We start from the raw sequence: 20,624 nt of genomic DNA on the forward strand, positions 1-20,624 counted from the left end.
TTCTTCGAAGATATAAATTGAATTATTATGTTAATTCAATGTTAATTAACGAAATGCCTAGCAAAATAGGTGTCTCATTCCTCCTAGTTAGTCTTTTAGAGTAGGCTTTTCCTCTCAAATCCCCCTCACCGCGGAAAACTGGCTCTAAAGTAGGATTCTCCCAAGAAAAAAATGACTATAGAGTTGTAGGATTTTCTCCACTGAAATAACTAGAATGGTATAGGAATTCCTACACTGGATTCAGTTTGCCACTCCTTCAACCTATTAAAATATTCATCTAACCAAAAGCGCATTATTGCCTAACTGAAATTTTAAAAATGCCACCTACAAATAATTTCGCTTTAAAAGTTCAATATTTTTTTCTATTTTGTTTTTGATCAATCAGAGAGTTTAATTATTTTAGTCACTATATCTTCGAAGTTCTAATAGCTATCAAATGAATTTATCACACTTCATTTATGAAATCAATGTTATTGTAACATGATATCGACATATATACAATAATGTTGATAACAATAATTGATTTATTGTCTTTCCTAGAGTTTTTTTTTTTTATTTAAATAAGTAAATGGGTTCCTATTACATGTAACTGAATGCCTGTAGGAACCTATCTATATTTGCAATTAAGAATAGAATTTTAAAATAGATATTTCCGATATATATATATATATATATATATATATATATATATATATATATATATATATATATATATATATATATATATATATACATATATATATATATATATATATATATATATATCCCTTGCACTTTGCGTCATAAATTTCTCTCTCTCTCTCTATCTCTGTCAAAGAATGGTATGTTTTTCTAGAGTTGCAGGCATGCTTTTGAAGCTTTCCTGGGACGAGCTTACGGCATATCATAGGGAGGAGAGAGATGGGGGGGGGGGGGGCAACGAAGCTATCCTATCTTAGGAGACTTCCTTATCTTTGCCTTAACTTCAAGATGACGATGTGCTTATCCTAAGACATATCTAAATGATATCAGAAGCGCTGGTGCCAGGAAAACAACTAGAATATATTGAATTTACAGAGCTTATATAATTTAATCCAATAGTTTTTGTAAAAATATTAATTTCTTTTATGAATTAAATCAATTAAGTAGACACTGTGCCGTGTCACTGTATATGTATGCATTTAACCGTACAAATGGAAAAGAGAAAGTGATAAATGAAAATACATTTATTAATTGATGAATGAAACATGTAGCAGGTTAAAACATTCATAAGCGTGACTACGGCTCGGATGCAGACGGGCACTACCTCCAACCTTTCTACAGAGAGGAGGGGGGGGGGGGCGGGGAGGTCTGTTACATCTGGGGACGAACAACCACAAGAAGTGGCATTTTGAAAATAAATCTTATTACTAATCTCAATTGTTCCTTATATGTGAATTATAAATATATCACAATGTTATAATGTTAATTTTTATTGTTATTCAAAAAGGGAATGCTTCAATTTTTTTTTTCAAATTGACTTATCCATTAATATAAATATGTTTTAAAAAATTGCATATAGATTTTCTTTTCTGTTTTTTTAATTTTATTTCTCTATTATATCTATTACAGCTCAATACATGAAAACGGGATAAGAATGGACAAACCTGATAAAAAATTTGAAATGAAAATCGAGGAATAGCGATTATTCATAAAATTTCTGAAACATTTTATTATTACCAATACATATCAAGCGCGGATACAGGCATTTTCCGGAGGGGGAAGGAGGGTACAGAGCCGCGCACTCAAAAAAAAGAAGACTCAGACATTATTGTCAAGCAAGGATAAAAAACCATAAACTTATCCATACCTTATATAGCTATTTCGTTTTGGAGGGGGAGGGGGTGTTAAATCGCTTTGCCTTTATAGAAATACAGAAGATGTATTAATGTATGTGACTTTCTATGCCATTGTAACAGGGGTCCGTGTTTTCTAGAGGGATTGGGTTTACTATTAATATCATTTCAACAACTCTAAAAATCCCAAGGGGACCAGATCCCATGACCACGCCCCCCCCCTCCCCAATTACGACATCTTAACTAAAGATATTCCTAAGATGCTTTTGTTTTACATCCAAAGACGTATCTTAAGATAGTCCTAAGATATGTACAAAGTATGCTGCTGGTTCTGAGTTGGTTGGGGAAAAGCCGCATATGATTTGGTGATAGAAAGCGAATTCGTGTCGGACGTCTGAGAAAAATTGATTGAAATTCTAGCTTGAAGTTAATTTTCAATCCAAATTTGCTTTTCTCATACGCTTGATGCAGAAGACAAGTAATAATTTCAATTTCCGAATAGTTTGAATTTAATTCAGATTAGAAACTTCTATCCAATCTATTCTTTTAAAGAAATCATCAATATCTTTTATTTATTATTTATTAAAAGGGGGACGCTGGCAGATTTTGGAAATAAAGAATCTGTTCTTGAAAATACATGTATAAAAAATCTCTCCTCCAGTGACCGAAATCAGTGGTATTAAGCCGATATCAGTGCCAGTAGGTACGCATACATGTATCCTCAGATGTCGAAAAGCTCCACAGCTTCGAGAGTTTACATAGATATACTTATATATCCCTTCAATCTGTTGGTGAATTAAAATGATTTGAGGATATATACATGTAGTCTTTAAACCTATAAAGCAGAGAGAAATTTGCAACATATACATTTATACAATACATTAAATCAAGCGCTCAAAATCTGAATAATCACCAAAGAAAACCCAACATTTCAAGAAAAAGAATATGGGTCACAATGTAATTAAATATTGGGACTTTATCAAAGATTTAAGCATACACTTCTATATTGTGGTAGGTGAAATAATGTACGGTCGAATCTCCAAATATGTTACGGCTCCTCGAATATATCTGTTTTTGCATCTCTTCGTAGCATACAAAAATGTATATAATTATTATTTTTGCCTCATTTCTAAACTGTTTTTACAATGTATGGATTATTTCCGTACTGTATAAGGTGGAGACCGGTCCTTAGGATAAGACCGTATAAACCGAAGTCCCTTGTCGCAGTAGATGCTGGCACGAAAAAGATCTCTCTCTGCTCAAAAGCCGCAAGTGTCGAGTACAGGTCTAAATTTGCAGCCCCCCACCAGCAAGTGTTGGCGTCTCAATATGATTGAAACATTCTCGAAGGGACGTTAAACAACTAAGCAAACAAACAAACAAACATTTTTATACATTGTATTTACCGGTACATGTAAAAGTATATGTATTCTTTCTCTACATAAGATTTGGATTTGGATTCATCTGTCTTTTGCAGATACACCTGTATGCATGGTATTATTTAATCTGAGACATCCCCCCCCCCAAACACACGCTTTCCACACTTTTCTGTGGTAGCGTTGAACCGCTTGCACCGTATTGTACAGAATATATTTCGTGCAGAAAAGAAAATGAGAGTATTACACCCCCCCCCTCCCCCTCCTTTCTCAGTTTTAAGAATTTAAGTTTTGTAAAATAGTCAACAGCCTATTTCCCTTTATTGCTTGTAAACATTTTGCTTTAACATTTGAAAAAAATCCTGAAATCCTGACCAATCCCGATCAAAATTACCACAAAATAAATAAGATGAAATTATTGCCTTCTTTAAGTATTTACCACTAAGAAATTTATTTATTTATCAAGTTCAATTACTTTTTAACGCGTATTACACCTTAACAAACTTGTATTTCTTCTGAAAATATTATCTATTATCAATTATTATAAAATTCTGGTTGGGATCAGTTTAATTTCGATCGGGATCGGCTAAAATTTGTAAAAAATAATTTGTCTAAAATTTCGCAATTTCGTTTCAATTTCTTTTTCAAATATGATTGTCTAACATATCCTTTGTAGCTGTGACTTGTTTTTTGAATACATTATCCATATGTTTTGAAAATATTCACAAATAATGTACTTTTTCGAAAAAAAAATTTTAGTAAAAAAATTAAAATGTCTATCTGGCTTTTCTTCACATATTTTATGAGATATTTATATTATGCATTCATTAACAACAGATTTTTAACTATAAAGCATCTTATTTGCAAATAAAACATTTTTTTTCCATTTTCTATGAAAAATTGGAGAAAATTCTTATAAAATAATTAAGAGCTAGGCCTTTCAATGCTGAAACCATGACTTAAGGAAGCTCTAAACACTGCACACTAAAGAGTTCTATTTGTAGGGTAGTTTTATTGGGTGATTTGCCCTTAGAAGAAAAATAGTATAAATGGGAATCTACAGTTAATGACATAATTTCTTATGAATTAAAGTATTCTTAATGTTATGTTAGACCAAGATTGAGTAATTGAATACATTATTTCCATTAATTTTCCTGATGCAAGTAAAAAACAGTGATTTCTGTTCACAAATAGTTCATTGTCTTTGAACATTTTTTTCTGCAGAAATAAGGCAGGTACCCTATGTTGAAAATGAACTTGATACACTGAATATGTGCACCTTTATATGATATATTTTTCTCAAAGCCCAAAAAGCATTTTTCATTAGTGTTTAGAGCTTCCTTAACATGGATGTCTTAAGACCAATGGAATTAAATTTTGGTGTGGCATTCCTCCTTAAGGAAGTAATTATGGGTCCAGTTCCTAATGAATAGAAAGCCTCATTTGCGGTTTGTATAAACAAGAGCATAAATTATTGATATAAAATTTTATTCAGAAGAGAAATCACAAATAAATACCTCACCTTTAATATCATCAATGTTCATTTTTGCATACTTAAACATACATCAATAACAAGATGTGTTTGTGAAACACTGATGCCCCTGTATGGCAGCTTATGGCGAAGGTTAAAGTTTCTCAAATGCAAGTCAAAATCCAGGCCAAAATATAAAAAATGTTAAATTTGATAGCCCTAGCTGCAACTGTTCAAAAGTTATGGCGAAGGTTAAAGTTTTTAAAAAGTCAGTAAAACATTAAGGTCAAGGTCAAAGTTGTTGGTATCCAAAGGAAGGTCTTGTCACAAGGATTACATATGTGAAGTATGAAAGCCCTAGCATCAACCATTCAAAAATTATGGCCAAGGTTAAAGTTTTTCAAAAGTAGTTCAAACTCCTATGTCAAGGTCAAAGGGTCAAAGTGGTTGGTATTCAAAGGAAGGTGATGTCACAAGGATTACATATGTGAAGTATGAAAGCCCTAGCATTAACCATTCAAAAGTTATGGCCAAGGTTAAAGTTTTTCGAAAGTAGGTCAAACTCCTAGGTCAAGGTCAAAAGGTCAAAGTGGTTGGTATCCAAAGGAAGGTATTGTCACAAAGATTACATATGTAAAGTATGAAAGCCCTAGCTCTAACCGTTCAAAAGTTGTGGCCAAGGTTAAAGTTTTTCAAAAGTAGGTCAAACTCCAAGGTCAAGGTCAATTGTTGGTATCCAAAGGAAGGCCTTGTCACAAAGAATACACATGTGAAGTTTGAAACCCCAAGCACCAACTGTTCAGAAGTTATGGCCAAGGTTAAAGTCTCATAAAATTTTGCAAAAGTGGGTCAAACTCTAAGGTCAAGGTCAAAAGGTCAAATATGATGGTACCCAAAGAAAGGTCTTGTCACAAGAAATACACATGTGAAATATGAAAGTAATAGCTCCAACCAATCAAAAGTTATGGGCAAGGTTAAAGTTGACAGACAGACAAACAGACAGACAGGACAAAAACAATATACCCCCGGGATCTTTCGATCCGGGGGCATAAAAAGAATTGTTATTACTTTTAAAATATGTAACTATATAAATCAATACTAAAAAAGTCTAACATTTCCAATGTTTTACTGAGCGTTGATGTTTGACTGCAGAGTGAGATATTGGACATTGGACCGCTTATGTCACAATGTTGGCAGGATCAGCTTAATCTTATTTTCATCTGTTGGTGTTCGACAGTAACAGAATGACCAAGTTTAACACAGTGCAGGTAAAGGAAATTAACATCATAGAAGCCAGTACGAGTACAGTCATAACTGAGGTACAATGTGTAGTAGGCCTCTTGGAGTAAATAGAGAACAAGTATCAGCTGTCATCATGCAGTAGACCTGAAACAAAATGAGAAAAATTATTACATCACTTATGTCAGCTAAAGGTGCTGTGAGCGAGCTAACAAAATAATAAGGTTATAACCCTGCTGCAATTCTTTTATTTAGAATGTGTAAATGTGACCTTGAACTTACCAAAATGACTTTGGTAAAAAAAGGACAGATCTTTGGACATGATCAATCTAAGAGTGAAATATGGACATCCAATTTTTCTCCATTAATACAAAATAATAGACTTACATTTTTTCTGCCATAGAACTTGAACTTGTCACAATGATCCTCAGGTCAGAAAAAAAAATTTTGTAGCAAATTAAAGCTCAGTTACAAAGTTATTGACTGGACAAGTATGTTATCTCTTATCTGCCAGTGACCTTGAACTTGTCAGAATGACCTTGGTCAAGGTCAAGACAAACTTCCAGGTCATAAACAATCTTTGTAGCAAGTAAGAGCTTCCAATGATTCTCCATTACAAAGTTACAGTCTACACAAGTGTTTTATACCTTTTAAGCCAGTGACCTTGAACTTGCCAGAATTGCCATGGGCCAAGGTCATGACACACTCTCAGGTCTTCAATAATCTTTGTACCAAGAATGAGCTTCAATGATTCTCCATTGCAAACTGATATCCTGGACAAGAAGTTTATATCATTTCTGTCAGTGACCTTGAATTTTGACAGACTGTTTGATGGGATCCCGCCAATCAAGTCGGGTTCATCAGGACATTTGAGCAATATAAGCCTTAAAGATTCAACAAACTTTCATAAAATAATTATCGTTAATATTAATAAATTAGCTTAAAACTATACTAAACATAACTATTTACATCATATTGAAACATTGTACTGAACAAAAGTAGTTTTGCCCTCGACTTGTTAATAACAGCTGTGGCTAAAAATAGTGATTGGGTCATGTGGGGATTTTTTTCTTTACAGAGCAATGACTGTTTACAATCTAACATATTAGAAAGAATAAGATAGGCTAAGATCCCTTTTTGGCCCCTGGTTTGGGGTGTCTTTTAGAATGTTGCAACAGTTTTTCAGTTAAAAACCTGTTGTCACCCCTGCCATAAATTGAGTATTGTTTCTAAGTTATGGGATACACAGAGGCCACAGGAAGGTCAGGAAAAATGTCAGTTTCCGAATTTTCTCATTTTATGCAAATTTTCATTGGTTTTACAGCACATTTTGGTTCAGAAAACATAGAGCACAAGCTTGCCTATCTACCAAATTTATATATTTCATACAATAGTATCAGATGCATCTTATGTATAAAAATCTCAGATAGGCAGCCTTGTGCTCTATATTTCCCAAAGTGAAAAGTATCTCAAATCAGGGGTTTAAATTTTCCTGGAAAACCCACTAGCCCAGGGGCTATTGACCAGTAAAAATTACTAGCCCAAACCTCAAACTAACTAGCCCAACAACTTTTTCATGCGAAATGAAAACATAACAAGTAAAAGTTTTAAAGGCTGTGGTAACAGAAACAAATTAAACTACAATGTAGTTCTCAGTCTAATGAAACCACTCGACATAGAAAAGTGAAAGTAAACTGTTGAGATTTTTTCCCCATTCTGCTAGTCCGATGGACTATCATTACATCTGAATTAGCTAGCCCGAGTCTTAAATTGACTAGCCCGGGGCATCAGGCTACCATATATTTCAACCCCTGCAAATTTGACAAAATGCAACCAGAATTGAGGAAATTCTGGAAAATAACCTACTTCTACACCCTCTTGTGGCCTCCATGTAAGCTTTGAATCAAAATAAGTGCTGGTTTTAAAACAAGCATTATTTTTAATTCTTACCTGCAAACTATCACAATTTTAACTGTGTTCTGTTTTTTACATCAAACAAGGGGCCAGATTAGGCCGTTACCATATCTTGTCCTTTCTTTAAAAGTTTTTAGATTATTTCTTTGAAGGACTGAAATGGGGGTTCAACAGTTATTTTATCAATACGACCACTTGGTCTTTTACACGACTGGACCACTCATTTACTAGACTGGGTCAAACATGCCTTAGTGTCAAACCCTGTTGAACTAGCCTGAATGACCTTGGGTCAAGATCTTGACACACCAACAGGTCATAAACATTCTTTGTACCAAGTTTGAGCTTCCAATGACCAACAAGTTGGCACCGATAGACTGACAAGGTGATTCTTATATATTCCCCCAACCTTTATTGTGGGGGTAGAAGACCAGTATGATGAATATAAGACAGAACATTCAGGATCTAAATGAAAAATGGGGACTCCTGATACACGTATCAGAGTGGAAGGAGATGCTCAATACAAAATTGCCACCTTCAGTGCCATTGGGAAAACCCAATTCTAAGCTGCTACCCAAGTGACATATACTGTGTTCTTAGAGGAAGAAAATTGTAGCAGTGTTCTATGGAAATAAATTTTGTAAGAAAGGTGAAAGCTGAGAAATAAAGGAAAGGAAGTTACCTGCCCAGCCATGAGGACTGCACTGTCACCATTCCTCCAAAGACAATGATTGTGGATGAGAAGAGATGGGCTGCAGAAAGTGAAAGTGAGCTGCAAAGTGATGACCATCCACTAGTCATCTATTTCACCAGTGGTGGTTAAGGTGCCACTCTATACAGATTATCTGAAAAACAAGGAAATTTCATTGAAAACCTAAAAGATCTCCTGCAATTCTTTGATTCTCAAAGAAAACAGACAGCTATGGCTCAATTAGCAGCCACACATTTCTGAGAAGAATAAAAGAATCCACACAAAGAAAATTTGCCTTTGACCTAAAGCTTCAATGCAAAACAGAGTAAAAAAAAATATCAGTACTATTAGCACTATTCCATGAGATTTACCTTTGATTAAGTGGGCCACGTCTTCTACCATCAATTCAATCATAAGCTGCTACCAGAAACAGTGTGGAAAGTCCTGTCAACTTACCGGTAATTCCTTTTCCTGTCGATGACTGAAAAGCAATGAGTGGAAATTTCAGTGTTGCCTAGTGACTATGAATTAAACATGACAGAAGAAAATGTTTGTTAGAAGATTATTAACTTGACTTTTAAGTCCAAATAATCTTGCTAGCTAAAATTAAAAGAGTGTTCCAAGGAACACGTGTCGCCTGATGAACAGCATCATTATTTAAGATTAAAAGAAAATCTAAGGGTGGTCAAATATTATTTGATACAAGCATTATGAGGGCTGTTAAGAGATTATTAGCTAGTACATAGTGTTTATTTTTCTTTCCAAGTAATGCCTTTTGGTGAAAAATGGCATATATGTTTGACAAACACTAAGAATTAATAAAAGCAACAAATATTTTACAAATATTTTATTTCTTCTTTTCAATGGTATATTAATGGGTAAATAGAAATTAGTAAATTTCATTTCAATTCATTTTGTGCAAGCTTCTTAGAATTTCAATCAGAAATACGGAGATCATAAAAAAATCTAAGCTAGGTATAGATATCTGATTACATCAATAAAATAGATTTTGACGTCAACGCGACACAGCAAGCATACCTATAGAATTTTACGTAGCTCTTTGGAGAACTCTTTTCCAGACTAAAAGATCTGCTAAAACAATAACAACTAGTGCTAACTGTAACGAGAACTGTTTCAGATGTTCCCCAAACACTTCCCCATTCTCTTATGGGCCCCATTCATTACAGGCTTCATTTAATTATGCAATTCTTTTGCTTAATAAATCTATACTTTATTTTCAGTAGTATTTATTCGAAAAACAACACTGGTATAGTTCTTTGAGTATTACATTAGCCAATTGGATTTCAGCGCATGCTAGGCCTGAGTATATCGCAAACTACCTAACAATGATACGGTCATGTGATATACAACATGTACCATGATACAGCTGTCACCAATTGAATTAAGCTTTATCTTAACATATAACTCTTTGCTAACTCCACAGTTATAGAAAATATACAAAGAATATCTTGATAACCCTTATCAAAGTTAATAAAAGGTGGATTTATAGTCTTGATATTGTATTTTTTCTTTGCTACCTTTTTTCAGCCATTTTAAAACATTAAAATTTGTTAGGTTGAATGCAGAAGTTACAAACAAAACAATGAAAATTATCTTCTACTGTATCACAATACATACATGGTGATACGCGTATCGTCAGCCCTTGCGATCAATACGATCGATGTATTGCTGTATCGTTACACCTCTAGCGCATGCACATGCCCATATTTTCTAAATATTTCATATTCCTTCCTCGTGAAGAGACTCACAATAAATAGCTATGTAAGAAATCTAAAGATTTTCATTGAAAACTATGAGAGATACAGCCATATAAGTATAAGCTAATCAGAATCCACGTTCTTGCATTCAATTTTCATAGTAGCACAATGTAGGAACCCATTACACCTATCTATATTGTAAATTCCATCCAGTTTTGTTAAAAACTAAGAAAGTTACTACTGTAACAGCCATTTAAAGTTTAAGCCAATCAAATTGCAGCACACTTGCATGAGCGTGTTTTCACAATATCTCATATATTATATCAAAATGGAGAGCCTTTTTGTGTATGACTATGTTTTAATTTCAAAGCATTTCATCAAAAAAAAAAAGGTTATTGAGATTTTTTGTGTCAGTCAAACAGAGCAAAGCACACATGCATGCACATGCTTTCTTGCTAATTCAACCACCTCTTCTTGTCTACAGTACTAATATAAGTTTATACAATGCAGTTCAAAGCATATCATAAAAAACAGGAAGGTTAATGGTGTTTCAATTGCTTCAGTCATTTCACTCCTTGCACGCGCACGCATGTGCATGTAAGCGTGGGTAAAATGACCTTCCTTCTGCACATCTACACAACATGCCTGTTAACCCTAAAAAGGTTTCATCTCAATCAGTTGAGTAGTTTCTGTGATGACAGAGAAAGAAGCATTAAAGCTTCCAGACTGTCTCAACATGGTAAAGATCTATGGCTGGCATGAGATGAAAATGAAGAAGCAATGATGCTTTAGGTCAATAGACATATGCAAGTTTATAATTCCAATGGGACATGTCTAATTATCCTATCAATTAGAAATTTTGCATAGCTGTTTTATTTGTTCTTGTTAAAATGTTGACAAATTTTCATGAATTAATGTCTTTCTTTTATGGAGTAAAAGTAAATGTTTAATTTCAAAATAGCCCTTATATAGCAAAGAAAAAAAATCCACAAATAGTAAGACCCATACAGAATAGCATTTATCATATAAAATCTGACAATAGATATATGATTCTCCACCCTTCAAAGCTAAAGTGAATTATAAAATTGAAATTAACAAGAAGTCTGTGAGCCAATGTTCACTAGTAATAACCCCACTTTGATGTGAATATTCATTCTGATGTGAATATACACAAGTACAGTTATGGACAGACTCAAGGATGAACAAGAAGTTGACATTGGATTTGTACAAAAATGAATCCCAAAATATGACATGCCTAAACAAAGAATGTGCTAAAATTTCAAGCATCTGCAATCAGTAGTTGCTGAGAAAATTGCGACCAAAATTTGTTATGTATGGTACGGACAGACACACGGATAAACAGGAAGTTGACATCGGATTTGAACAAAAATGAATCCCAACATATGACATGCCTAAACAAAGAGTGTGCTAAAATTTCAAGCATCTGCAATCAGTAGTTGCTGAGAAAATTGCGACCAAAATTTGTTATGTATGGTACGGACAGACACACGGATAAACAGGAAGTTGACATCGGATTCGTACAAAAATGAATCCCAACATATGACATGCCTAAACAAAGAGTGTGCTAAAATTTCAAGCATCTGCAATCTGTAGTTGCTGAGAAAACTGCGACCAAAATTTGTTATGTATGGTACGGACAGATGCACGGATAAACAGGAAGTTGACATTGGATTCGTACAAATATAAATCCCACTATATGGCATGCCTAAACAAAGAATGTGCTAAAATTTCAAGCATCTGCAATCAGTAGTTGCTGAGAAAACTGCAACCAAAATTTGTTATGTATGGTACAGACAGACGCACAGATAAACAGGAGGTTGAAATCAGATTCGTATGAAAATGAATCCCACCATATGGCATACCTCAATAAAGTGTGTACTAAAATTTCAAGCATCTGCGATGAGTAGTTGCTGAGAAAACTTTGACGAAATATTTGTTACGGGCAGACAGACAGACACACAGACAGACAGACAGACACACAAGGGTAAAACAGTATACCCCCCTCTCCTTCGGAATGGGGGTATAATAATTAAAATAATTATTTTTAATAAATATATCTATATCCCAGATATCTTCCAAAAGAGATTTCAGTCTCTATTCACTCTACAACAATACTACCGTTCACGGTAGCTCAGTCGGTAGAGCGCTCGCTCCGTGATCGGGAGGTCGTGAGTTCGAATCTCGGCCGCGACAGACCCAAGTCGATAAAATGGGTAGCAACTGTTCCTTCGCCTCACTGCTCAATGGCCCTGAGTGCCGAGTAAAGGTCAAAATTTGAAGCCCTTCACCGGTATATGGTGACGTCTCTATATGAGTGAAAAATTCTCGAATGGGACGTAAAACAACATACAATCAATCAATCAATCTACAACAATACTTTTGGTATACCCATCCTGATGTCTTTTCATTGTATTTAAATTTCAGTTAGTGTGGTTATATTGCATACAGTTTCAAAGTACAGTGTCATGAGCTCATATACAGTAACATGTGATATAAATGCTAATTATCAAAATCCTGCCTCTCAAAATCAAAAAACAAAGAAAAAAATAATAATAATTCAATCAACCGCCAGAGTGATTTTATACAATCAAAGGTCAAGGTCAACTGAATTGTAATGTAACGAACTCACTTGCATTGAACTCTCTTTGTTTGAAAAATCGGTTTGTTTGAAATGAACTGGGTTTCTCCTAAAATGCTGGTACAGTTTCTTTGCAATAAATACTCGTTTAGATTGAAATCGGTTAACTTGAAAAACTCTGTTAATTTGAAGTGATTTTGGGGTCTGCTGAACACAAAGCTTATAGCAGTTTTGATAACGGGTACATTGAAGTTGCCGATTGCGACGCGTGGACTCAGGTGACTGACTATATATAAAGTCTAGCACGTGTTAATTTTTCACAGGTGATTTGATGTTGGTGGACCTGTACAAATTTAATTATGTGTTGTATAGATAAAACAATAATCATTGAGCATTTCTCACCGTAACATATTAGTCGCCATTTTTATTTTCTAACTATGGCATTAAGACCGACATGGATAAAATACGCAGGGGTGACATGTGTACATTGGTGTGTTGAGAATAGGGCTGTGTATTGACCAAAATATTTCGATAAGATATTTTATAAAGCAATATGCAATATATTGGATTCTAAAATAAGTCTAGAAAAAAGGTCTTGTAAATCATTTAATGCATAAATTTGATAAAAACTGGGTGTTTTAATACCAAATTGGAAGCTCACATGTCTCACTGTCTTTACAAAGAACACTTCAAATTCAAACTTTTAATGACTGAAAAACTAATATGTTAAAATATAGTTGTATATGAATTTTGCAATAGTTAATTAAGATGTGCTATCTCCTTAATGTTTATTTTATTATTGACCAGTTTTAATTAAAAACAGTTAAAAATTATCTTTGGTGACTGAAATTCCCAACTTTTTCACAGAATTATAAGAAAAACAGTCTGCCCAATACGTATTGGAAGTTAGTTTGTCGATACGATAAATTCCTGAATATCGATATGTATTGATTAATCAATATATTGACACAGCCCTAGTGGAGAAAGTGCCGGAGTAAATAAATCCACTGTAATTAAGTAAATGGAAAATAAACTTCTTGAATTGAAGTATATGAAGCATATGTTTTCAATGCTGATGAGACAGGGCTGTTCTATAGATTCGAACCTGACAAATCATTGCATCTATGCGGCAATGTTCAGGACGAACTTTTTCCGTGTATAAATAGTCTTGATAGTTTTCTAACACAGATCAAAAAAAAAAAAATAAAACAGTAAAAAAAATTTAGGACTCTTTTGAAAAATAGAGATAAGTACATTTCTGAAACACTGCATGTAATGTTATGTAAAAAATATGAATTCGCAATTGTATATTTTTTTTACTGTACAGTCAAGCCTCGGTACCTCTAACTTGAAGGGACCAAGAAAAAACTTCGAGATATCTGAGGATTCGAGATATCGAGGGTAAAATACTTAAAGAATAAGTGGTTGGTACAGCAAATCACTTTGACATATCCATGGTATTCAAGATATCAGTGTTCCAGATAATGAAGTTCAACTGTATCTACATTTTTTATGTAATTCATAGCACACAGATATAATGAAATTCGTTTACTTTGAAATAAATCTCAAGGTCCCTTAAATTTCAATGTAAACGAGTTTGACTGTATATGGTATTTTACAAAAGCCAAAGTGCCAAGCAATGCAAGTGCAAAGTATCAAATCCATTCCTCTTACAGTTCTCAGGATCTAGGGTATGACAGACAGACAGACACCATGTAAAGTGATCTCTAAGTATCACTTTTACCAAAATTTTTTGTCATAATTATTTTGTTTTCTTACCTCTCTGAAGAGCATGACAAAGGTTACATAGGTGACAGGTAGAAATACATGTCATGGGATGTATTGGTGTAATCTTTTTAGTGAGCAGATTGCATCATGAATTGTTTATCTGCCGTTGCTGATCTTTAACAAGGAAGACTTCTCCTGAAATAAGAAAAATTATTTTCAAAAGTGAAGTTACCTGTTACTCTTAAAGGGACATAGACACTGATTCGACATTTTGAAATATTTTCTCAAATTGTCTGTATTATATCATGACATATATGTGGCTATAGCATTTCACACGGAAATATAATAAAAAAACTTATTTTATCTGTAAATTATTGAAACTATGAATTTCGGGATGTGTTTGATTGACACATCCTTGCACTTTCACAAGTAAACTTCATCCTTAATACTTAAGAAAAATAGGTTTTTTGATACATATTAATGAAAAAATATAAAAAAATATAATCCAGAAAATTAAGAGTAGAAATCAGAGAAAGCAAAACCAACTAACCAGTATTGTCAGTCTGTGCTCAGTGATGTGTGAAGAGTTTAACAAATTGAACACAAAACAGTTTACGTTCCATTGGGTGTGTTCAATTTGTTAAACTCTGCACACATCACTGAGCACGGACTGACAATACTGATGAGTTGGTTTTGCTTTCTCACATTTCAACTGTGAATTTTCTGGATTTTATCTTTAATTTTTTTTACTAAAACACAACAAAATTTCTACTTTTTTTAAGTATCAAGGATGAAGTTTTACTTTGTGAAAGTGCAAGGATGTGTCAATCAAATGCGTCCCTAAATTCGTAGTTTCAATAATTTCCAGGTAAAATAAGTTTTTTTAATGATATTTCCCTGTGAAATACTATAGCCACACATGTCACGATCTAGTCGAAAATTTTAGAAAATATTAACTTCAAATCTGAGTCTATGCCCCTTTAAAGGTCATACCCAAGAAAATAATTCACTATATTTTACTATAAAGCCTTGATTAAATTATTAATCAATTAATATGACCCTCACTAGATAAAAGATGAAGAAAAAATGAATGATGCTTGGACAAAAATTTGAGACCAGAAATAAAATAATTCCTTATGCAGCTTTTAATAGAGAAAATTGATATTATTGATAGGTAAGATACCTTCAATCATGTGGATTTCACATGCTGATAAACAATTTACACACCATCCAGGAAGTTGCATCATGAGCACCTAAAAAAGGAGTATTCCTTAAATTCATTGATTGCCCACAAGTATAATATTCCTAATATTTGAGTAAAAAATAAATACTGTAGGCCTAAAATGAGAAACCGAAAAAGAAAACCTGAAAAGAAATTGTCTCTTTCTACAAAGAACAATAACTGACTAAGTTCATTTTGATTTACTATTCCTGGCTCTAAGCTAAGCATGGCATAACAAGGGTCTACTGGAAAGAAAGGGTAAATTATTCATATGGTAAAAAATTAACAAATCAGACTTTGTAAATAAATACCCAAGCATTTGGTTTTGTCTTTGATTTCGACAAAATGTTATTGATCTCCAAAAATTTTTGTTTATGTGTGCTGAGCCACAGTAAAATTTTAAATGTTGTAGAACTGTATATCCATATCTAGATTCAGTAAGAAATTTCTAGTCATTTGACAAGTTAATTTCACAGTTTCACCAAAGTTTGATTAACAATGTTATTGTTAATAAAATATTATCCAATTTAAGCTTATAGTTATATTATTAAAGTGCAATTTGTCAAAGTAAAAAATGCCTGTAAAAGAACAAGTGGCCATGGGCAACAATGCTCACCCAAGTCACTATGGCCTTGCTGTTCTACTTTTTTTTTTACTACACATGATGATGTATATTTATTCATATGTAAAAATTTGATTGTCCATTGTGGCCCCACCCTACCCTGGGGGGGGGGGGGGGGTCATGATTTAAACAAACCTGAATGTACACTAAGTAATGAAGCTTTCAGAGAATTTTCATTTTCTGGTCCACTGATTCTTGAGAAGAAATGTTTTTAAAGATGCCATTAAATTTACAACAATTCTTAATTATTTCCCCTTGAAAGAAGGTGTAGCCCTTCATATGAACAAACTTGAATTTCCTTTACCCAAGGATGCTCTGTGGCAAGTTTGGTTAATATTGGCAAAGTGGTTCTGGAGAAAAAGATGAAAATGTGAAAAGTTTATGTCGCCGCCTCCAACAACAACAGTTACAGACAACAGACAAATTTTGATCAGAAAACCTCTCTTAAGCCTTTGGCTCAGGTGCTAAAATAAAAAATGGAGAAATAAAATTTATTGTTAATGACAGTTTTACTTATGTATTTTAAAACTCTTTCTCAAGTACCATGGATATGTCTAAGTGCTCAAGTTCAGTGAGTTTATGAACTTTACCCTCTATTCTTGAAACCTCAATTATCTGTTTCTCAAAGGTTTTTTTTTTTTTCAGTCCCATCTATTGCCATAATAGGCTTATCTCCAGGGGGTCCTCATGACTAGCAATTACATAAGCAATAATGTTTTTGGATATTAATATATTGAAATAAATAAAACTGAATAATTAAATGACAAGATATGCATTCGACATTGGGTGACACAATTGGGGAAAATATTCTGGTATGTTACCCTCGAAGTAAGTGATTGTGAAATTTACTTGTCTGAACATAACTTTTACTTGTATAAAAATATTTCATAAAAGACCTATTTAACAATTTGAAAAAATATTGTACATTACAATAGTCTATAATACATTCATTGAGTCTGTTTTTGAGATTTTGAGTGGACACATCTATTGCAAATTACTAAACTGTATCATCCTATCCTAAAGTAGCTGTAAATCATGTTATATAATTACATGTATGAAAGAAAAATAGTAACAAGAAATAGCTGACTATATGACTTCAAATTTTTCTTTGCCTTCTTTTGCTTATCCTTTGTAGCCTAAATTGTCTTTTGCTAAAGCTCTCCTGCCAGATAATAAAAAACCCAAATTTCCTTCAGTAAAAGTACACGTTTCAAAGTTACTGTAGTTCTAAGTAGTCAACTTCCTGGTACTTTAAATATTAAAATTAAAATTGTGACAAATGCCTGAAAAACATCAGATATTTCAGACAAGTTTCATAGTAACATTGTTCCTGATCAAGTTTGACAACCAGGGCCATCATTATTACGAGCAGGATCATTCAACATTTAACTATTTACAAACCGCATGCATGGCATGTTTTCATTTTGAACCTCCGATAAAAAGTTGACAACAAATTTTAATTCTTTAAGTTTTCATGCTCAGCTAAAAAAAAATTCTTCCTAGAAAAATATCCCTTGTCAAATCGGACAAGTGGTCAGTAATTATCACTTGTTCATGAAAAATTTTACTGGTACATGTACTGGACAAGTGGATGAGCATACAATGTCGAGCCCAGGAACTCTGCCCCATTTTTTGTTTATATTTGCCTTAGCAACTAACAGCATTAAATCTCGAACCCGAGCTATTATAATATGTAGCATAAAAGCACACGAGGATGATCAAGAGGGTGTTACAACTGTTTCTGTTTTGTTGTATTTGTTTCTAGCATTTGTTATTAACTGTTTCTGATGTGATGTGAATTCTTCATGGTATATATAGTGAAACTATATTTGTGATAAAAACATGATAAAAAAATTAATAAAAAATATTTTTCAAAAATGTAAATGATACCAGTAGTATAAAAACTCATTTTTAAGCATTTTAGAGTAGAATATAAACATCGAACCTAATGGGTCCTAGAAAAAACTTTGTGATATCCTACGATTCAAGATACTGAAGTTAAAATATGTACTTATAGCATAGCATAAATTTTCCATCTTTAACACTCAGTTATACCTCGATAAATATTGCTAATGAGAGGAGGAGCGCAATTAATATTTCTATCTTCATGATAACACAAATCTAAATAAGTCAGTTATTTTTATAGCTAATTTAGCCTTCATTAAGTTCAAAAAATTTCTTTAAATCTGTTCAGAATCAGACAAGTAAAAAATATTTATGCATTCGGACACAGGGTTTAACATTTATAAGGCATATGTCTGATCGACACTGACTAGTAAAAGTTTGGTCCTGTCTAAAAATTGAGTGTACATCTGACATGTAAAATTAATATAACAAGTGTGCAGCATGTGTATTTTATTCATCTGCTCTCATGTACACACAGGATTCGAAATACCCCAAACTGTAGGGGTCTACAAATACAGTCATGACTTTAATGATTTTAGGTTAAAATTAAAAACAAGTAATTGTAATTGGAAGTATTCTATCAATACTAATATGTCAAGTTTCATCCACCAGTATAATGCTACGACATTGACGAGAAAAAACCATGCGTTTTCTACATGGGCATTTCTTCAATCAATTTGTTTATGTACCAGTATAAATTTATAAGAATCCTCTTGGGTTTTAATGTGATGGAGGAGGGTGCATTTAGTCATCAGGATGTTGTAACGTGGTCTTAAAACTCTTTAATAGCTTTGGGGCACGAACTACTTTTAAATTAGTTAAATAATCTAACTGCGTCTCCAGACGAGCCCTCACCACACCTCTCTTAAACCGGGTCTGAAGCTCATTAATCATTTTAATGATTAGAAAATTCTATCTACAACTACTTCCTCTTCCAGATGACATCAGTTAGATAGAATGTTCTATCGTTAAAATAATATTGTCCTACGGACCCGGTTTAACGATAGAATTCGTTCCGTGTATTTGCAATGTAGCAAAATAAACACGGGCGATAACTCGAACACTGTGCATTTTCTATGAGGAATCCAGAGAGTTCCGAATGTCAACATGGCGTTAAATTTGAAGCGAGGAAAAAACATTGAGAAAATGAGTTGAATTTTCGTATATATATGGATTAATTTTTAGGTTAAAAGGCATATACAATCTCAAAAAGGTTTGTTATGATTAATTTGGTAGTTATTTTCAGTGCAACTCATTTTGTATTCTTCAGAATCATTTCGGAGTGGATCCACTCCGATTTGCTACATTGCAAGTATATGGGACGTATTCTAACTGTGGTGAGGGCCTGTCCCGAGACACAGTTAGAATATTCTAACTAGACATCAGTCTATTGCAGTGCAAACAAAAAATTAGTTATATATTTTTTGGTTTTGGTGTTTGGTATCTACACTGCTTTACTGTTGTTACAAGGACTACAGCAAGTTAAACTATGAATTAAATTATTTTTTAACCCCACTAGTGATTGTACCAGCTAAATGACTGTGTATCAGTGTATCGTCCAAGTGTAGAATTGTAGATATCTTTTTATTAAAACTTTGAATTTGATAGATTTGAACTTAGGCGACTAACCGTATGTTTCTTACACATTCTTCTAATACTTCCACAACAAAACACTCGCCGCAACCATTCTTATTAGTCATCCTAAGCTTCCTCAGTCCTCGGTCGGAGCCTGTACTGCCATTTTGGTTGGCTAAATAACCCGACCCACTATTGTTTCGTAAATTGCCAACCCGTTTTTTTTTAAATACAGAACATTTAATTCTAATAAATCAGATCTTATTTCCTCTGGTAATCCATCACATTTTTTCAGACCAGCTGTACAGCATTTCAAGACAGAATAAAAAGATAAATATTTATTTATAATTGCCATGTCGAACCTCGTATCAGTCGATGCTGAAGAAAGATGCCTTAGATGGTGATGAGGACGGAAATGCACAATTCATTTATTTTATTGATTAATCCTATTGCAAGTAATTGATGATAGTATCGTCATGATTTTTTCATAAATATGCAATACAGAATTAAAAAGTTTTGAAATTATTGGTAAATAAACATGATAAATGGCAATATTGATAATGTATTTTTTATCACCCTGTACACATACTGACACTGACTGAGTGTAGGGCACTGTATTGCAGTATATCTGGTAGAGTTTGAAATGACATTTGTTTAATCATAAAGTATGCTCTTAAAGTGAAGAAATTGCATGCGTCTATTTAAATAAACGAGAAAACTACATGCATGGGTCCCAACTTGCATTTCATTCTA

The 20,624-nt window shown here is 33.3% G+C and overlaps 1 long non-coding RNA gene across 1 annotated transcript; it reads right to left on the minus strand.

The window, feature by feature from the left end:
- Positions 1 to 6,035: 6,035 nt before the first annotated feature.
- On the minus strand, positions 6,036 to 20,063 carry LOC133193389 (uncharacterized). Its single transcript, XR_009721925.1, has 6 exons — positions 19,926 to 20,063; positions 15,731 to 15,800; positions 14,599 to 14,742; positions 8,874 to 8,983; positions 8,494 to 8,656; positions 6,036 to 6,047 (listed from the first exon to the last, which is right to left on the minus strand). It is a non-coding gene; the product is annotated as an uncharacterized LOC133193389 (long non-coding RNA).
- Between the last annotated feature and the right edge of the window lie 561 nt (positions 20,064 to 20,624).

The sequence above is a fragment of the Saccostrea echinata genome, unplaced genomic scaffold (assembly GCF_033153115.1).
Source record: "Saccostrea echinata isolate AGI-Se365-2 ecotype Australia unplaced genomic scaffold, CSIRO_AGI_Sech_v1 ptg000027l, whole genome shotgun sequence".
Lineage (NCBI taxonomy): Eukaryota > Metazoa > Mollusca > Bivalvia > Ostreida > Ostreidae > Saccostrea > Saccostrea echinata.